Below are 22074 nucleotides of genomic sequence, written 5' to 3'. Positions count from 1 at the left end.
ATACGGAGAGATTCTCTCTATCGAAAAAGAAAAGTGGAAGAATTTTTTCCCCGGTATTCTAAATGGCGTACGTTTATTACGCATACACTTGAAAAGGCCTATACCTTCTTACGTGATTTTCGGTCAAGATACAAGAATTCCGTGCAAATCACTTGTTACCTATGACAATCAGATGACCACATGTCAATATTGCCAAAAAGCTGTTCATTACGGTAAGCCATGTGATAAACTGGACAAGGATACAACTACACCAAAGGACAACGGTGCTTCCTTCACACAAACCCCAAGCAACCCCAGTACACCTGTGACAGCCGCCAACAACAATGAAGCATCCCCTTCAATGAAACCATCAGTATCCTCTATAGAACAAAGTACACCGGCTGCAGTTAACAACTTACCCTCCAACCAACCAGCAATTGCAACCAATGTACAACAAGGTGCATCTACAGCAAATAGCAACGAAAAGAAGACGGAAATCGACAACAATACCATCGATGCGGCAATGGATGACGAGACGAACCACGAACGAAGTGCCCCTCAATCTTCGCAGGAGGGAAATGGAATCTTCTCTCCCCCTAGAAAAAGGGTGACAACGAGATCCAACTAAAAAAAAATTTATTTAAAAAATCGGCTCAATCGGCCACGTAAAGCTTATACGCAAATAGGCCTGAATAAAAAATATCTTTTAAATAAAAATTCGCACCGTCTCATTCTGCTACTAACGCAGAAGGCGATAACACCCACTCGACGCCGTTCTATTGACCAAATGTCATCATAGGTACACGGGGAGTCATGAGATAGGAACTTGTGAGCACTTAGTCATCTAACCTTTTGACGGTCACCAACTTAGGTTCAAATGAAATGTCTTACAAAAATCCAGAATTCCGTCCGGATACAACTTCCAGCTCTGGAATTACACGGTGATAAAAGTTGAAAATATAAAAAAACTGAATATTTTTGAATCCTTCTGATACAATTTTTCTTGTGGGAAAACCATTATCATTACTATTCAGTGAAGATTGAGAAGCAGTTGGTTCACTAATTGCGTTTTATTCCGTTTGATTTCATCGTTATTGTTGTAAATCTTGTGTTGTTTTTTGCCTTTCTCATATAGAATGGCTATGCAATTGCTGTGAAAACCGACTTTACAACCGAGGCCCGGAGGGTTCGTCGAGATCACAAAATGTCTGTGCGTGTATGTATGCATGTATGTATGTATCTATGTGACAAATAATGTCACTCAATTTTCTCAGAGAGTACTGAACCGATTTTCACAAACTCAGATTCAAATGAAAGGTCTTATGGCGTCAAATAATATTCCAGAGTTTCATTTGGATCCGACTTCCAGTTCCGGAATTACAAGGAAATATGTGCAAATTTATGAAAAAATGCGCACCCATTTTCATCGGAAATTTCTTAATCGATTTTCACAAACTAAGAAGCAAGTAAAAGGTCTTGAAATTCTTTAAAAAGTCCTCGGAAAGTTAATCCAGATCCTACTTATGGGGACGGGTATAGCGTGATGGGTAAGTCGATGCCTTTCACGCAGCCCGCCTGGGTTCGATTCCCAACCCCGCACATAGGGCCAGAAAGTTTTTCTGGCCCGAAGAGGAGAATGACATTAATGTTAAAGCCTCTATAATAGAAAAAAAAGATCCGACGTCCGGTTCCGGTATTACAGGGCAATTAGTGAAAATTTTCAATTTCATGATTATTTTTTCACAAGCGGTGGCGAAACGAGGTGCACATTTTCATAAAACTTGCTGCTGAATTAATTTAGTTGGCAGATCTTGTTAGTTAGTGAATATATATAAAATTACTTTGGGACTACTAGTCCCCGGTTTTAGCTTCCGAAAGCACCGAAGTGAAGAAAAGCTCCAGAAACGGAACTCACTTCGATTTCTCAGCAACGGTTCCGGAATTATAGGGCGCTGAATATCAAAACATTTAAATCGTCATTCAAAATAACGATGCAAAGCTGGTACGCGTCGGTACGTGCGGTTTTGCTCCGTTTGCGGCGTGCTTTGTTCAATTTCGTATAGCGTGCAGGGTTGCCACATTAAAATTTATATTTTTCAGGTGAAAAAAATGTAAATTTCTAATTCTTTCTTTCAATTTGTACCTACTTGTTAGTGTTATTACAAGATCATGATAACGTTGCTTTTCTATAAAAGTACACTTATTGCCTTTCTCATATAGAAAGTTTATGCAATCTTTTGGAAATTTGACTAGTGAAAATTGGCCCTGAGGGCCTAGTGTTCTATAACATTCAACACAGTTCATCAAGATGAGCAATGTATGTGCCTGTGCGTGTATGTGTGTGAGTATGTGTGTCAAATAATGTCACTCATGAAATAAAAAATCTCATAGTCCCACAGGCTACTACTGAATTTCACAACGTGATTTGGAGCGACGATCCACAAAAGGGTTAAATTCTTCTAGATTTGGCTTAAAACTGATTCAATTTGTAGGCTATAGATAGTAGTTACAGGCTAAACGAATCGACTTCGGCTATACTCACTATTTCGGTTAAAAAAGTCTAAAATGAGACTCACTCAATTTTCTCAGAGATGATTTGATCGATTTCCACATATAGGCTCAAATAAAAGTTAGTATAGTCTCATAGGTTGCTGTTTAATTTCATCCGAATCCGACTTCCGGATCCAGATCTATAGGGTAAAGAGTGTTTAATCATTTAGTGCGACGATGCAAAATAAAGAAAAAATCTTATTAACTTGACATAACTGTTTACAAATTGAAAAGGTTATGTTAGTTTATATCCAAAGAGAGTTTATTTTATTCAAGATCTTCTAGTGATATTTAAAAAAATATAAAATAAAAGAGGTTTTTCTCTTCTTTATGCATTTACCATTGTTCGGTGTGTTGGTGTCATTTTTAAGTGTAGCCTTGTTCTAGAACGGTTTAATGGAGTTAGTTACAAAATCCTTATTTATTACCCAAAGTAAACATTCTATATTTATTGTATGAAAGAAGCGGTTTCGATCAATGGAGATATGACTAGGCTTGTTATTCCTAACAATTTTAGCTTTTCTTCAATGAAACAAAAAAATCTATTATTTGAATTTACACAATTTATCACAGTCATCCGACATCACTGATTTCGTCTGTCAGCGAAAAACATTTCCTTTAATTAGCACAACTTGTTTGCCAAACATCCCAGTTAATATTCGAATTAGTTGAAGTGTGCAAAGTCGACATGAAGTCACGGTGCATCCCGCTACATCCAGGATAATATCAAACTTGCAAAATCATCCACTTTACTCTTCGTATTGCAATGTGGTGTGGTGTACAACGGAGAGCGAGATCGCTGTAAACAAACGCACTAATATTGAGTGCTAAAGGAAAAGTTTTCCAGTATCTGGATAAGCATCGGTGCACCAGCCTCGGGTCGAGTTTCAAATGTTCACAATTTCATCTCTATGGGGCGAAAGGAAGGAAGACTATATCATATCCCACCATCCCACCGTACAACTCGGTTTACGTGAGTGAGTCTTCGTTTTGTATCGCTTTTGGAGTGCTTCTCGGCAGCCGCCCGCCCGCCACGGTTCGCACAAAAGAGAGGTGAAAGGGCGGTAAATTCCAAGAGAGCAGATTATGATGATTTTCTCGGTGTATTACAAATTCTTTCGGGGTTTTCAGCTTTCATATCGCATTTGCTGCGTTTTTGCTCGGTACGACTTCATCTCGGTTCGTTTCCGACATGCCGACGTCTGACGTTCCTTTCCTCGTGGTGATGGCAGTGGCATTTCCAGCCCGGCAGTATCACAACAGTTCGCTCGGTTTGGAGGAGAAGCCCAGCTCTCCCGGTTCGGCTCGTTGGGGTGGGATGGGGGTCGGGTTTGTGTTGCACGAGAAATAGGCACTACGGAAAGCTGACTGTGGAAGGTGGTTGGTTCTGAACCGTCGTCGACCACCGACTGAATTTTCAGTTTCTCTCTTGTTCTGCACACTTGAAGTCGTCGTCGTCGTCATCGTTGAAAAGAGGGCCCCAAAACGATGCTCATCCTGCCGTTGATGGTGTACAGCAGCAACCAACACATAGCCGCTGGAAACCATAGGACCGTCGGCTTCTCGTTCACCTAAGCCGAACCGAGAGCAGCTGTTGTTGGTACATACCTAGGGTGAACGTACAAAATCTCACATCGGAGGCTTCCGGAGGACCTGCTGGGAGTCGGAGATTTCTTTTTCTTTTCAATTTATTTACTGGTGTTTTGAAACGCAACGACAGATGTCCATGTGCAGGACTTTTACCCTTGTTCTGAAATCATATATGGAACCGATATGTGTTTTGACTTTGGGCTACCTTGATTGACATCGTACTTATAGCCGGGTCAGTGGCTTCCAACTATCAAAATGTTGACTACAATAAAGACGTGTCAAGTTTTATTGTGTTGTGATATCAGTTGCTTATTGAAGATGGTCAATGGCTTTATGTTAAATAAACAGTTAAAAAAACATATAAAATCGATGGAAAATCTATGCTGTTAAATTAACGTTTTTATGTAACATTACTATTTTCGTTTCCACATTTTAGAACGATAAACGGTACTTGTACCTTCCACAGTGGAACCCCCCTTCGAAGCACAGCACATCTTTTCTTTTTATTGCCGATTCTTCGAACCCCTGTGGATGGATGAAAGAACGTACACGACGGCATAAAGGCTGCTGCGCTCCGTTGGTGGAATTATGTTTGTTGCCCTATACCTTGCCTGCAAAGAACACGTCTTCTCTTATGCCCCGAACCCACCACAGTTGCTGCAAGCGCGCGCAAGCAAACGACAACGCAGAGTACTACTCACACACACACGCACACACATACAGGAACGCGAACGTGTTTCGGCTACGCTGTTGAAGTATTAGGATTAATTTATATGTTTTGATTTGGCTTTGGATTTATCCGCCACCGCCAGAAGCAGACGGGAAGAGATTAGTGTGATTTCTTCTAAATGCTTCTTGTCGGATTGAATTTCTCTTCTGTTGGTTGGTTTTATCGTGTTACGATCCGGTGGGAAAATTTATAGCTACACTTTTTGCTGATGGGTGGATCGATCGGTTTTTTTTTTGCTTTTCCGGGGTGTTCATGAGAAGATTAGTTATAACGAGCAAGCATCTCAACGCCAGTCGATTAATACGAAATCGTTGAATAACTGAATTTGATTGCATTAAAGGATCACAGAAAGAAGCTCGTCCGACTGCGGTTTCCCCCAAGTCGTCAAATTCAATAAAGTTCATTTCATCTCACGATGCATCTCACCATACTGAATGAACCCGCTCCAATTATTATGACAACCATCGTATCACTTAACCGTGAATTTATTCATAAACGCTTGCAAAACCGAATGGGTTCAGGACTGCATTATAAAACAAGTGATTCGCATAAATTTCGCTAAAACAAATACTGTCGTTGAAAACGCAGTTAACTAAACTGCATGCGGGATTATTCATGCCATCTCAATGAATGCAAATTAATTCAAACTAGATTTAAGTATCAAATTTCACAATCCGCCCCTAGTACCGCACCGAACGGTGAATCCTTTTCACACCCATTTCAGTCCATCCAGCAGCAGAAGAGAGAGGGGTCGCACATCCTATAATCCAAGCCATTTTGTCTTGTGCTGCTTGCCTTCCATCTCACTTCTGTCCCGGACGGACTCGCTTCTGCCTCGCTGCACGCTTCGTAGCTCTTCGAGAAGCTGGAAACACTTTATTTAAGCAATTATTCACTCACTTCACATACCGTTCTCCTTCCCTCCTTCGGGGTTGGTTCGGACCGACCAACCCAACCGACCGACCGACCAACCCAACACTCCTCCCGGTTGGCAAGCGCAGTTGGTGGCATGTGCTCATGCTCGTGTCCTCCGTGCGTACTTTTTATTGCCGTTTCTCATTCAGCAAGAGGAACATTAGAAGTAAAACAAAAACTCGTCCTGATTCAACTAACAGTGCATAACGACTTTGACGGCAACCGCTTTGGCAAAATGGTGGAAGACAATGCATCTTTCAGACCACGTTAAAAACTAGTTAATGGGAGTTATCTTTGAACGGGGAAAAACTGAGATAGTTTACCATGACGGAATTTCTGAGATGACGTAAATAATAATGAAAATCATTAAATTGATTTTACGTTCCGTCTTAGACTCTACTAGCGCGACCTTGCGGCTCAATATAAACCGCTAGGTAGACGTAGAGTTATGCTATTTGTAAAACACTTTTTGCTATTACACCGAAGTGTAATGTCTAAACTGACGTCTCGGACGAAACAGATTTCGGCTGACCCCTTGCCAAATTGTACTGATAATACTTCAGAGCCCCAAAGCCGACAAGACCACCCTAAAGGTCGTATGGAATCCGGCGGCGAAAAAAATTCTGCCAGAAGTAGAGTTCTCACTTCTATGTCGTAAAAAGGTACAATTGCAGGAGTTTCTCTTTTTCTACTTTCAGTTACCAGAACACTTTTTCACTAATCATTACTTCATTCTACAAAGTGTTTTCATTTCTATTCCTTTGAGCTTTTAAGAATAGTCTAATCTGGAAGAAGTATGTTTTTTCTATCATATTATTTTTCGTTCTTCGAAACCATATTTGTTGGCGGAGCATTCACTGAAATTGTTCCGCATAGTTGTTTGTAATTTTGTTAATTTCATACGCTTCTTTTACTAACTTAAATTTTGAATTTAGTTTTCTAGATGGTGGTGAGCCCAATTCGTCCGCGTCCTTTGTCTCTTTTTCGAATATGACAATTCATCAGCAATAAAATTGTTACACTAGAACATTAAGCATGATTTTATTGATCTAGCCCACACATCTTCTTACTAAATATGCTGGTTTAATGCTTTGTTTTGTGTTTTCATGACTAACGAGGAATCTGTTTGGAAGAAAAACGAATTATATAGTCTGAGTAGGTCTCAGATCCATCGAATGGCCGAGTCTGAAATTTTCTTGATTCACACGTCTTGGTTGTCTTAGCTATTCTTAGTTTTCTTTTTATAAACATTTTTATTCAGGCCAATTTGCGTATATATAAGCTTTATGTGGCCGACTGACCCATGTTTTTGTTAGACAATATCATTTTTTTGTTGTTGGATCTCGTTGTCACCCTTCTTCTAGTGGGAGAAGAGCTTCCATTTCCTTCTAGCGAAGATTGGAGGTCACTTTGTCCGTGGCTTATATCGTCCATTGCTACAACGTTGGAGTTGTGAGTGGTTTCGGTTCCTTGTTTTCATTGTTGATCACAGTCTTGGGTTCATTGCTGGTTGCTGTAGATGCACTTTGTAGATTGATTGCAGTTGATAGTTGATTTGATGGTGAAAGTGTTTTTGAAATGGGATTCACTAGTTTCCGTTGTTGAGTGGTTGTCCTTGTTTTTGTTTGAAGATGTCTTTTTCGCAGTTTCAGTGCAAGGTTTGCCGTAGTGTGCAGGTGGTTCACAAAACTGGCATGTAATCAGTTGATTTTCATACGTAATCAGCGTTTTACACGGATGTATCCCGTTTTGATCACAAATGATGTAAGATGGAATTGCTTTACGTAGTTGCATACGTACCACTCGGACGCCATTCCGAATACCAGGAGAAAAATTCCGCCATACTTTCCTTTCTATGGAAATAATTTCACCAAACTGCGACATACTTTCCAGAACGAACTGATCGTTGGTCTGCGGGGAAAGGTCATGCACGCGTACTTCTATGGCATTGTCCACCATGTACACAGGGATTTTATATTCAACATTGTCATGATCAACACTGTGCGTAATTAACGTAATTAACCGAAGCAAATGCAATTGCATCTTTTTCACGTTTGAACATAATGTACACACAGTTAGACGCCTTGTTGAATTGAATCTCACTTACATCGTTAACGTTTAGATGCATTCGTTACTTAAGCAAAATTTAAATTTCGGTTTCTACTGGTCTAACTTTGCAGCGCTTGAATTTAGCCTTGTAGGCCAAGTTTCAGGCTTTGTTAAATCGTATTTGCATATTTCGTAAACTCTATTGTTCACTGCACTGTATTGTCTTTGTTTCTGTCGTCTCGACCGTAAGAAATTTTCGACTGTGTCGGATGAGATGCGAGCACGAACTGAACTGAGCTATTTTTAGTTGAAATAGTTGAACTGTCTAGGTATCTAATGTGACAGCCAGAAATGAGATTGTAGATTGTTTTGGAACGGTTACGATGAGCATAATAAAATGCGCTACGAAGCATAATAAAATGCGAAAATGATCAAATATAATATAATCTTATTTTATCATTGTCATACCACCTCAGCTTAGGACTAATTGACTTTCAGTTAAAATAACTGCATATTTCGTTCTCGGTAACCGGCTGCCTGAGATTGAGCATCACAAAACTATAATTTTTCTATAGAAAGGTAACAGAATTGTTGGAAATTCCGAGTTTTGAGCGGATCTCCGGAAACCTCGATTCGACTCAACTCGATGAGATCGGTATCCACAAGTATGGATTCGCTACTGTTGGACCAATGGCTCAATCTCCAAAATCAAATGGCTGTCCCTTTTGGTTCCGGAGATATAGTGGCATGAATGACATAACCGACAAAATGCGTTGATTTTATTATCGCTCATCTTTTTCAAAGATGGGTAAATCGATTTCAAATTGAAGATCAAAATGCTGTCACATCTCCGGAACCGGAACCAGATGTGACAGCCCTTTTGATCTTCAAATTTGACCAATGACTCAATAGTAGCTTTCATACAAGCCTAATTTTGTTGAAATCGATTTTACCATCTTTGAGAAAACTGGAAAGAATGAATCAAAATCTAAAATATATGAAATTATGGTGATTCTCGACTTATCTGTAGCATTTAGATTGATGGAAGCAGAGTAATTTTCTCACTCTCTCTCTCATCGTTTGATTGATGCAACATTAATAATAAATCACTTGCTTCGGGCGTTGATCGCAGAGGAATGGTAGAGGTTTTTTTTCTTTTTAAGAAGAAAATTGTAATTCCACATTTAGCAGAGTTAGTTGATAGTATACTGATAAGTTCGAATTTGCTGGGACGTACTTATCACACATATGTTTCCAAAAATTTCGAAAAAGCGAACAAATTCTCGTCAAAAATAGTTCGCTTTTACACGAATATCATCATTGTATTCTGTGCAAAAAAAAATCAAATTTGTTCGACAATTACAAGAATAAAACAAAACGATAAACATGCTCATGATTCAAGCACATGTGCTCGAAAATTCCATCGTTTAAAAACGTATGCAGACAAATCTCCTATACGATGATAATAGCCTATCATATAGCCAGCCGGGCAGGCATGTGAGACCTGTCCCCAAACGGAATTCATGTTTTTATACCACATTTGATAGAGCTTGAACTGGAAACAATTTTCCCAAAATTTCAACCTTTTAACTGCCATATTGACGAAGCTAAGATGATTCTATTGATTTTTACAATTTGTCAAATTTTTCAAAAATTAAAAAAAAAAATCAGGAATATGTTAGACATTGTCGGGAAGTATAACAATTTTTTTCAAATTGTTTTGAAGATTTAATTCTTTCAATAAAAATCCTTAAAAATTTGGAAACATATTTTTGTACATTTTGGTACTACTCTGCGTATTTTAGCAATAAAGAAATAGTTTATAAGTGAGTCAACGTGCTACCAACGTCCCGGGTTGGCGGTTCAAAGCATAGGCATCAGAACATGTTGATCAATTTCCATACGAATATAAATAATAATATATAATTTCTAGAAAAATTTTAGGTTATAAAGTCGTATGTTTTCAGTTTCAAGTTTTCATAATATAATATTTTTTTAGTTTCCCGGGGGGTTTGAACCCCTAAAACACTTCCCTGTATACGCGCCTGGTTTTTTCCATTAATGTTTTATTAGAAGGAAACACATGGTGCTTGGTTCTTGTAGTTATGCATTATGCGTTTCCTTCTAATAGAACTTTAATGGAGACGCATGGTTAAATGTGTTTTAGAAAAACACAAAAACTGTGGTTTTCCTCATTTAAAAAAAATGAAACCGAAGCACTTGAACGCGTTCACAAGTTATTTGTTACTAAATATTCAGAGTAGTAAAAAATCAGTATTGTGAAAAAAATGCTTCAAAATTTTTAAGTATTGTTCAGATAATTTAAAAAATTTAAACCTTCCAGGCAATGTCTACTATCCCTGATTTTTTCAATTTTGCAGGGAGCGATTGCTCAAAAAATCAAATAAAATGACAATCCTTAGCTACGTGAATATGGCAGTTGAAGGGTTGAAATTTTGTTATTAGAATTGAAGTGGTGAGGATCGCTCACATCTTTCAGAACCAGAGTTTTATACGCCGGTACGTTTGAAAATGAAACTTTAGATGTTCATGAGTTTAGAACTAAATATCACTAAAAATATCTTGTTTGGCAAGCTATTTATTCCTGTGGGTTGACATTTCAGGTTATCTGCGAACTACAAAATCTACACACCAAAAATCCTAATTATATCTCTTGATTAGATGAATACGTTATTTTCAGTGTGGCACATCATGCTTCCAAGAACCAGGTTTCCACTGGAATGTATGTCGAATCTCCAGTACTTATAGGAAAAGTAACAACACAAGTGCTCATTGCAACCGACGGTGCATTGTGTTTCGAAACAAGCACCGTACCAAAAATTGTCGTCCCGCATGGTATTTTTCTTTCGTCAGTTCTGTGTTTTAAAATTCATCACCAATCTACCGTACGTACGATGGGACAACCACCGGCAGCAGTGTCCGAAAACGACGACTACACTCCGGTCCTGCCGTTTTTGGCGGATGAAATCTGTTGACTTTGCGTTGCCGCAAGGATGCGCCATAAATTTCGTCCTTCGCTACCAACGGTCGCAATCTGTTTCCCCGATCATGTGCGAGGATCAGTCTCTCGTGTAAGCTCAGTAAGGGAAAACGGACAGTATTTGTTTGCTAAGAGTACTATTTATGGGAGGTCCCTTACACTCATGGTTGTGAACACATCAATCCACCGTGCGCACCAACTTTTCTCGTTTGTCACGAAATATAGTCCATAACAATGAATGCTTGGTAGTAGGCGGACTTACACCTGAGTAACGCTTACTGTCGAAAAGGGGTTTTTAGTTTTTGTGACGTGATAACATTCACCCAACATAGCAGATGCGGTTTCTTTTTTTTTTTTTGTTGTTGTTTAGCATCGATTCTAGTTTCGTCGCGATCTTGCTTCCATGCTGTTGATTCGAATATGTGATTTTTCCGTAGTTTCTTTTATCCTTTTCGAATAGATTATGTGAAAACGGAATACTTGTCTCATCAAGTTCGTTACTTCCAGTGTTGTGGTGGTGCTGCATGTTTTTATTCGGTCGAATCTCTATCCCGTAGGTACTGTAGAGACATTCATAATAACACATTTAGGCATAAGACATTTCCTAGTTTGATCTATTCTTCTATTTGCCTGTTTGTGTTAAAATACGAGTAAACCATTCGATCCGAAACTCCAATCATTAGTTAATTCTACAAACTTTATAACCAATATTCCAATACCAGCAATGAGCAAACTCAAATTTCTACACGATTTTACACGTTGCATGCCGTCACCGACATTGAAAATTTAAAGCCTCTCTTAATCATTCATCCACATGTGAGGTGAATGGAGCGATATATATCGAATGTCTTTATTCCATTTCAACTACTTTTATTCGCTTTTACACTTTGCTGGTCACGTGACAGTGATATAGCGTAGTGACGTGACAGTGGCATTGGTAGTGGAATTAAATGACTAAAGCAAACTGTAAATGTGAACCGAATCTACTAAAATATCATTCTAAAAAATAATATTTATTCTTTTACTAAATCATAGATATTCATCGTCTTTACATTTTTGCCCCAGTCTCCCCTACCCTCTAGATTTGTAACTTTTGGGCATGGAAGGTTTGCGACTAAGCTTGAACTAACAAACCAACTTACAAATAATCGCAAGCAATCAACTTGAAACACAAATCATATAATAGTAACATTTGGTCACATACTAATAAATCTTTCTCATTTTTTTCTCGTTACAGATACTATCTCATGTGGAAGGTAAGAGCTCATATTTAAAATCCCCTCCATATTGCTTATACCAATTAAACAATCGAACAAGCAAGCCCTGTTACGGTAAACAGCATTTTATGTATTATTTATTTAATCAAACTTTCTACGATTGCTCGAATTTTTCCCCAAATTCTGGTATACATAAGCCTTTTTGCTCTCATTCGGCCATCAATCTGTTGTTCGTTAATACTGATATGTACTAAACCAATCTCTGTTACCCTTGGCATCTTAGAGCTTAAGCAGTGTGCCTTAATATTATATTATATTATTGAATAAAAAAAAAAAAACCAATCTCTTTTTTCGGGCTCTGAATCCTTTACTGTCGTTTTCCTAGTTATATCCTCAATTCAATCTACATAGTACAAGTCAATTGATATTCTCGTTATCGATCGGAACTTATCCTTTAAAACTACTGCGTCGCGTTTCTCGTATAGTCGAAATTTAGTAGTGATTGTAGAATCAACGAAAATAATCATTCTTTTACTATTTCAGAACAATCGGCTATCTCTTTCGAATACGATCAAAATGGGTAGAGACCATTTTTGATTCATGGTTCTGGATGGTATTATAACGTCACTTTTCAGTCCACAACTTTAGATTGCTTGCCAGAACGAGATGGATTTTTTGCGAGCATCGATTTCGTTAGAAAGTTTTCCAACCACTTTGGCTATAAAATCCACTGCCAATCCCCTCCCATGGTTGGTGGGCTTGATGGTATTGTAAACATCATTAGATACAATCAATTAACGTTACAATTTAATATAAATATGTGTTACAACGTTCAGCTTCATTATTAAATTTAATGAACAAGATATGGAACGATTTGAATAAGATGTTGATTGCATTCATTTTCATACTACCGGTACTTATTACCAGTATCAAGTGGAAATTAAGTGAAGTGAATGTATCTCAATTGAGTTTCACACGATGACAATAGATGAAAGGTAGATCAAGTTCATCTTTGACGTTTATTGGTGGTTTGTATACCACAGTTTGTATTTTTCTGTGGAATGAGATGAAATATTCTAAGACAGAAAAAAAAGACAACATGTGGGCAAATCATTGATAGCTTCCAAACAATGTTCATCCAGTTTATTTGGTGAGTTCGTGTGGGACCTGATGGGTGAGATCATCTGTGAATGAACTGCAAGAGGAAGTGCTTGCAAGAATGGTAATAAAGGCCACCGTTTCAGCTCAGGACTACCGATCAATCAATAGTAGAGATAGCAGTAGTTAAGATCTATTAAAATAGAAACAGTAACAGTAACTTAATGATACGATGTTTGCTTGTGGAATACATTTGTGTGTGCTTGTATATATAAAACAAAATTGGGCCAATTTTTTTCGCTTTCTCTATAAAAAAAATAAAACTACTGGAGGACTTTTGATCGGAGCTTCGGAGGCTCCTAGTATTATATACCATTCGACTCCGCTCAACGCTCCACACTATTTTCTTGGAGACGACTGAACCGATTTTAACAAACTTAGGCTTCTTTGCAGGCTGAGGGTTGGGTTGTGAATCAATTTCGAAGATCAAAAGGCTGTATCTTCTAGTTCCGAAGATATATTGGGATAAATGACGTAACCGACAAAACGCTTTTTTTCCGCTCAATTTTCTCGGAGAACAGATTTTAACATGCTTAGGCTTGTTGGAAAGCTACTTTTGGGTTGTGAATCAAGTTCCATGATCGATTGGCTGTCACTTCCGGAACTTATTGTTCTCTCCACTTAATTTTGTTCGAAATGGCTTTACCGAATGTAACAAGCTTAGGTTCGTTTGAAAGTTATTCTTAGGTTGTGAATTAAGATGAAAAATCAATGGGAGGTCATTGCCAGTTGCGGTTATATATCTTATATAAGTGACGTAACCAACAAAACGCTTTTTCCTGCGCTCAATTTTCTCTAAATTCCAGCAAGCTCATTTAAAATCTGCTCCTGTACTGTGAAGCTAGTTCAAAGATCAAATAGCTGTAATATCTTTTTTTTTCATGAATACGTTTATTTCTTAAGGCAATTTACATAAGTTTTTCTTCGCCGTATCATCACTTTTACATAGAATTCTTAACCTAATATAATACTAATATAGTCACAGCGATTTTAGTTTAATAAAACATATTCCTCTTATTTTTTAAATATCATATTAGCTATTTCGTTATTTATTAAATCTACTTAGGAACATTATTTGAACCAAGCGATTAACTGCTATAAATTATAAAATAAGCTGAAATTTTTATATATTTTGTTGTTGATTTTGTAACCTATTTTGAGTTTGTTTGTATCAGCACATCGTTTTTATTAAAATTTTGCTATTGGATGAACTAATGGACGCAGTAGAAGTCAGAACTAACCCTCAAAAGGGTCAATTATTAAATTGAAACTTCAATTGTCTTTATGAAATGATAAAGAAGTTTCATGTAAGAAAGGTCACGACAAGCAAGAATGTCTCGAACTGGGACATTGGATAGTCTACCTTGGGTACGCAAGGAATTTATAAGTTGAGATCTGACATCACGATACTCCACGCATGTCCAAACGACATGATCAATATCGCGATAGCCTTTGCCACAAGCACAATGATTAGTTTCGGAAAGTCCAATTCGAAGGAGATGTGCATCTAACGTGTAGTGATTGGACATGAGTCTGGACATCAAACGAATGAAGTCCCTACTCACATCCAGCCCCTTGAACCATGCCTTTGTCGATATTTTAGGAATAATTGAGTGCATCCACCGACCCAGATCATCTCTATCCCAAGAAGCTTGCCAGCTGGCTAGTGTTCTTTGGCGAGTCGCGCAGCTGTAATATCTTATTCCGGAGATATAATGGTATATGTCACTTATCACCGACAAAACGAAATTTTTTCTCCGCTCAATTTTCTCGAGATGGCTAAACCGATTATCACAAGCTTAAGGTCGTTTGAGAACTACTTTTGGATTATTGATCGAGTTCGAAGAACAAATTGCAGATACTTCCGGTCTCGGAGATATACACCCTCATTCTTGTTTACGGCCGTATGCGATACGTTCGAAAGTATATCAAATTCGTACTCCCGTTTACGTTCGAATCAATCACTATTTTAAACATCGCACATGCATAAAAACAACGCCCATCCAACTTTAAACTATCAGTTCTGGTACAGATTTTAGTTGTAATTAAAAATTTTTGCTATCATTTGTTATTAGACTTGTTTTTTTCGCTGACTTTGTATCATCATGCTTGCTTACGTCCGTATCGACCATACGACGAACACATGCTTTCGAACGAATGCGAACAAGCCATTCTTGTTTTCACTCGAACGTGTACGTACGCGATTCCTGTGCAAAAGAAGGATCGGTAGCGCAGGTATTTTTTTAGGTAGATTCCAAGCATCAAGGAAGTGACGAATGCTACATAATAAATAAATATCGTACTCAGGGTTACTAAAAAAAATCTCTGATGTACATTGCATGTAAGCTCGGTATTGCGCTTTAGTTCGCTCAACTCTTGAATATCCAACGCATTGAAGCGATTCAACGAAAATTTGTTCGATTAGGTCTCCAACGTCTTCCATCGAGATATTCTTTAAACTTACGAGTGACCATGACCGCTCCAAACCGATTGGTCTCGATTTATTATTTGTCAGTCGCGATGTTTGTAAGGCTAGTTTTGTGACAGACCTACTTCAGTCGCGGATTGATTTCACCGAGCAATTGCATTTGTTACAATTACATTTCATTTTAATTACATTCGACGTCGTAATCTTCGATCCTATTTCTTTCTTCGGATTCTCTATGTCAGAAATAATTATGGATATAACGAGCCCATTGCTAGCATGTGCCGCATATTTAACAAATGTCTCAATTCTTTCGACTTTCATTTATTACTTATGCTACATTAGATTTAGTTACTATAGAAGCAATAGATTAAAGGAAATGTATCTTTTGGATGGTTTTAATATATTGATTTAAAAGACGAGGAGGTTTTATGCCTGCTGGAGAACAAGTTTGACAGAAAAGAAAGACATTTAGAGTAATATCTGATAACAGGAGAAGGCGTTATCATAATTGAAACTAAAATTCAAAAAAAATAAATCAGATCATCCTCATCCTGGTCTGCCTTAAAATTCTTCTTACCAAGAAGGAAATGCTAACCGAGCAAGAAGATGTTAAAACAAAAAAATGTCTTCGCTGAAATCTGTTTAACTTTTTTCAGAATTATTTTATTTTTACTGTAATATTTTCCGTACATCAGAGAGGTGTCTTCGCTGAAATCTGTTTAACTTTTTTCAGAATCATAATAAAAAATGCATAAAAATAGTGCCGTAACGCTTCGCTCGAATATCGCGCGTTTTAGTTTTCAACTTCGCGCGGATTTCGCGCGTTTTAGTTTTCGACTTCGCGGGGATTTCGCGCGTTTTGATTTAGAAATTTTTCGTAACAAACCTGAATATCACCATAAGACCATTTCATTTAAATCTATGTTTGTGAAAATCGATTCATCCATCTCCGAGAAAAGTGAGTGCATATTTTTGTTACATACATACACACATACACATACAGAGAGAGGGAGAGAGAGAGATTTGCTAAGTTTGTCGAGTTGAATTGAATGGTATATGACACGGTTAAAAAGTCGGTTTTCACAGTGATTGTATAGCCTTTCTATATGGGAAAGGCAAAAATGTTTTAATGACACTTTGAATGACAAAAGAAAGGTATTATCATATTACTAGGTTAATTAAAAAATGTTTTTTTTTCATTAGGTTCAATAAATGTTGGTTCGAGATAAGTCCGTTTCTTTGCGTCCAGATTTTAAATAAATCAAGCTTAAATACTAAATATTTTATTATGGAAATTAGGGAGTTTCATTACCCTAGGCTTTGGATGATGAGCTACAGGGCGCGTACCCCCCTTTGGAGGATGGGGGTGGGAGTCAATTTATACTTCGTATTGACAAAGTCGGACCATACCGAGATCGATCAATCGTTCGCTTATAAAAGTAAAAAGATGAAAATTATTAGGTTATCTGGATCGATCTCGGAGTGGACAGGACTAATACTGCTTGAAATTGACAATAGGTTATTAGGTGGTTTCGAGCATTCTTATGCCTGGAATTGGTCACCAATTTGAATTATCTTGATCTAGTTGGGATGAATATTAATTTATTATAAGAGTCCTGAACTGGTGAATTTAATTAAAAAAGAGGACTATTGTTATCAGGAATAGGAGTAAATTGATATCTTATGAACCGTTTAGGAACTTTCAAACCTTTCCGATCCGGCTCGGTATCGGTACGGCGAAACTGATTAATCAGGTGTGAATACACTCTCAAATCGGGAAAGGTTTGTATGTCTATAGATTTCTCCAACTTTGACAAAGATGTCACCTTCTAACTGAGAGTGTGAGATGTGTGTTTCTGGAAGAGAATGATTCACGTGGACCATTTCATATAACCACATCTAGTATTTGTAAACTAAATACATGTAGTTCTTGTTACCTGGATGCGTGCTCAACACTAGAAGGCCCAAAACTTAGTATAGACTTTTTCCAAAATTTCATCGACAAGGACATGTAAGACACAAAAGCAGCTGGTAGGATGACAAAGTACAATACGATACAGACGCATGACTCAATGATTAACTGGTTACAGGGTGAAGCACCACTTCCTGCCCAAGAGACAAATTCACTGGTGAACTTGCAATAGAAGATATTCGTATCTTTCGTTGCAAATTGATAACCGTTAAGGAATCTGTCGCTTGGGTTACACGCTGGAGGGAACCTAACAGTTCGGCTGAAAAGTTCGTATCGTTTAATAGAAACACACATTTTTTTGCCAAAATTCGTTTTTATTATTCAACATAATTGCCATCAGAGGCGATACAGCGATTATAGCGATCTTCCAACTTTTCGATACCATTTTTGTAGTACGATTTGTCCTTTGCCTCAAAATAGGCCTCAGTTTCAGCGATTACCTCTTCATTGCTTCTAATTTTTTTTACCAGCGAGCATTCTCTTGAGGTCTGAGAACAGAAAAAAGTCACTGGGGCCAAATCTGGAGAATACGGTGGATGAGGGAGCAATTCGAAGCACAATTCGTTCAATTTCAGCATGGTTTTTCGTTGTTGTTTTTGATCGATTGTGAGCTCACGCGGCACCCATTTTGCACAAAGCTTTCTCATATCCAAATATTCGTGAATAATATGTCCAACACGTTCCTTTGATATCTTTAGGGTGTCAGCTATCTCGATCAACTTCACTTTACGGTCATTGAAAATCATTTTGTGGATTTTTTTCACGTTTTCATCGGTAACAGCCTCTTTTGGACGTCCACTGCGTCCATCGTCTTCGGTGCTCATATGACCAGTACGAAATTTTGCAAACCACTTACGAATTGTTGCTTCGCCCGGTGCAGAGTCTGGATAACACTCATCAAGCCATTTTTTGGTATCGGCGGCACTTTTTTCATCAAAAAGTAGTTTATTTGTTTATTTGTTTATTTGTTAAAATAATTCATCTGACAAATAATAGTCTAAATGAAAGGAAAAAGGTACAAACGGTCAATTTATAAAAAAGAAACACTTGATAACTTTTGTGCAAACTTATGCGATGGTTCCCCAAATTTGAACAGATGCTCAACTTTGGAAAATGCACGTATACATTCTGTCATTGGTTCATGTAGTCCGAAAGTAGTACGATGAAATCTTGGTTGAAGTAGACTCGTCGAGCGTAGAGATCGCTGAGAAGCACGGAAGTCAAGGAGAGATAATAATTTTGGTGAATCAATATCGCCATTGATCACTTTAGCCACAAGTAACGCTTGCTGTATTTTTCTACGTCGCTCTAGTGTTTCCAGTCCAATCAGGCGACAACGGTCAGGATACGGTGGGAGATCCAGTGGGTTCCGCCAGGGAAGGTCCCGCAAAGCAAATCGAATAAATCTCTTTTGTACACGTTCTATCCGTAAATTCCAAACCAGTTGGTAAGGACTCCAAATTAAACACGCATTTTCAACTAGTGGACGCACCAATGAGCAATACAACGCTTTCAAACAATACGGATCCTTGAAGTCCCGACTAATTTTTGCAATAAATCCGAGTTGCCGTGTTGCTTTGGAAATTAAAGTTGATCGGTGTAGATTAAAGGTGAGTTTAGCATCCAACAAAACTCCGAGATCATTGACAAATTCGACTCTATCAAGCGTTTGTCCATCAATTTGATAGTCAAATACTATTGGATTTATTTTGCGATGAAAAGTTATAACTTGACATTTCACGGTACTGATTATTAAAAAGTTTCGTCGACACCAGTCTACGAAAATATCTAGGAGCTCCTGAAGATGGACACAATCTTCAACAGCACGGACTGCCAGGTACAGCTTTAAGTCATCAGCGTAAACCAATCTGCATCCGACGCCAAGTAGTAAAGCAGCATCGTTGAAGAACAGCACAAACAGTAGTGGACCAAGTGTTTCATCAACACACGAAATTCCTTTTTTTCCATTTTTTTCACAATAACAAAAGTAGCTTCACTCAAAATGCAATATCTCACAAACTAATAATCAGACAGCTGTCAAATTTATACACGTATTTTTTGAAGGTTGGTACTAACTGAAAATGGTATGGATTTTATTCTAGTGGCGCCCTCTCATAGAAACGATACGAACTTTTCAGCCGATCTGTTGTCAATGATAGGGTTTCTTCCTTCGTTACTAGTGTTCATTTGGTCACCATAGCCTAGTTCGTCCGGTATGGAAAGTGCGGATCGTTGTAACCACCCCCTCGACCAGAGTAGCCCATAAAGGGGAAAAAAATTAGGGAGTTTCATAACCATATAAACATCGACACCCTGTCAATACTATGGTTCTGAATCTGTAATAAGTAATTATACAACTCATTTTTAAATATGTTATCCTTGATAGAACACGTTACGATTTTTCTGAACTGAAAACACGATCAATCAAGTGTGAAATCATGCCTAAAATGCGCGACAAACAACCGATAACCAGAAGTAAATCAGACAGCTGTCAAATTTATACACGTATTTTTTGAAGGTTGGTACTAACTGAAAATGGTATGGATTTAATTCTAGTGGCGCCCTCTCATAGAAACGATACGAACTTTTCAGCCGATCTGTTGTCAATGATAGGGTTTCTTCCTTCGTTACTAGTGTTCATTTGGTCACCATAGCCTAGTTCGTCCGGTATGGAAAGTGCGGATCGTTGTAACCACCCCCTCGACCAGAGTAGCCCATAAAGGGGAAAAAAATTAGGGAGTTTCATAACCATATAAACATCGACACCCTGTCAATACTATGGTTCTGAATCTGTAATAAGTAATTATACAACTCATTTTTAAATATGTTATCCTTGATAGAACACGTTACGATTTTTCTGAACTGAAAACACGATCAATCAAGTGTGAAATCATGCCTAAAATGCGCGACAAACAACCGATAACCAGAAGTAAATCAGACAGCTGTCAAATTTATACACGTATTTTTTGAAGGTTGGTACTAACTGAAAATGGTATGGATTTAATTCTAGTGGCGCCCTCTCATAGAAACGATACGAACTTTTCAGCCGATCTGTTGTCAATGATAGGGTTTCTTCCTTCGTTACTAGTGTTTATTTGGTCACCATAGCCTAGTTCGTCCGGTATGGAAAGTGCGGATCGTTGTAACCACCCCCTCGACCAGAGTAGCCCATAAAGGGGAAAAAAATTAGGGAGTTTCATAACCATATAAACATCGACACCCTGTCAATACTATGGTTCTGAATCTGTAATAAGTAATTATACAACTCATTTTTAAATATTTTTTATCCTTGATAGAACACGTTACGATTTTTCTGAACTGAAAACACGATCAATCAAGTGTGAAATCATGCCTAAAATGCGCGACAAACAACCGATAACCAGAAGTAAATCGTAAAACTGTGTTATTTCAAGTAGAAACTAATGGCGTTTTTCATTGAAAAACACCGGTGGCGTGGATTGCTCTGGTTTTGCATTTTCGAGCAGAAATGGCAATGAAACACCGTCAGAATGTTGCATTTATGCTCGAAAGTGCAAAACCAGAGCAATCCACGCCACCAGTGTTTATCAATGAAAAACGGCATAACATACTTCAGAGTATTGATTTTTTGATAATCATTGGTTAGCCGAAAAATTTTTGGATTGAACCGCAGCAGGAATACCACGAAAATTTTCATAGGCACTTAGTACAATTGACTATAGAAACCACAAGCCTCTGAACGATAAATTTCATAATATAGCGCTAATAAAACATTTGTTTACCGAAATGTTCGATCTCAACATGAAAATCACATTCGTTCGGAATCGAACCAGCACAAGTGGAACGGAAACCACGTGTTCGTCGCATCAATGCAATACACACCGAGAATTAATTGCTTGGTCGATATCATAAAAGAAAGGAAACAATATTCCGCATTGTCCTGATAAAATCTCTCGTTCGTTATTAATTCACTTCCGGCGATCAAAGCCAAACAACCCCATTAGTACCGTTTATGATGTATACATAGAGACGCCCATGGCACCACAACAAGGATATGACAACATGACAACCCGGTATCATAACCGCCATGCTATTAGCCCAGCCTGTATGTGTTTGTGTGGAAGTATGTAAAAGAACACGGACAAAAAAAGGGAAGGTCAAAATGTGCTACACAATTAAAACAATGTGACAAATTTGAGACACAATCAACGATGGCGGAACTTGTTGGTCAGTCGATCGGTTCAACATATAACGTATAATGTTCCGGCACAACAGCCCTCGGGCAATCAACATCGCTTTTTGTCACCTTGGAGCAGAAAATTCGTCGGAACCCGTCTGCCATTTCCGTTCCACAACCACAACCGGCCCTGAAGCAGTGAACAAATCGCAACAGTGATAGAAAGGAGGGGAGGGGGGGCGGTGGGTGTACCTTAATTGAAAGCGATGTTTATTGAGCCATATGCTCACTTTACCAGCTTTTGATAACCTTCCCGTGTTTGTGCTTGT

General features: G+C 38.1%; 1 protein-coding gene across 8 annotated transcripts in view; it reads left to right on the top strand.

Moving 5' to 3' along the window:
* Positions 1 to 22074, top strand: part of LOC131438707 (arginine-glutamic acid dipeptide repeats protein) — a 139975-nt gene that overhangs the window by 50047 nt on the left and 67854 nt on the right. For all 8 annotated transcript variants that reach the window (XM_058608904.1, XM_058608903.1, XM_058608900.1 and 5 more), the window contains exon 3: positions 12052 to 12070. The gene's annotated coding sequence lies outside the window, so the exon portion shown is untranslated. The remainder of the gene's footprint in view (positions 1 to 12051; positions 12071 to 22074) is intronic.

Source organism: Malaya genurostris, chromosome 3 (assembly GCF_030247185.1).
Source record: "Malaya genurostris strain Urasoe2022 chromosome 3, Malgen_1.1, whole genome shotgun sequence".
Lineage (NCBI taxonomy): Eukaryota > Metazoa > Arthropoda > Insecta > Diptera > Culicidae > Malaya > Malaya genurostris.
The sequence above is the reverse complement of the archived record's forward strand: the minus strand, read 5'-3'. Positions and strand labels throughout refer to the sequence as shown.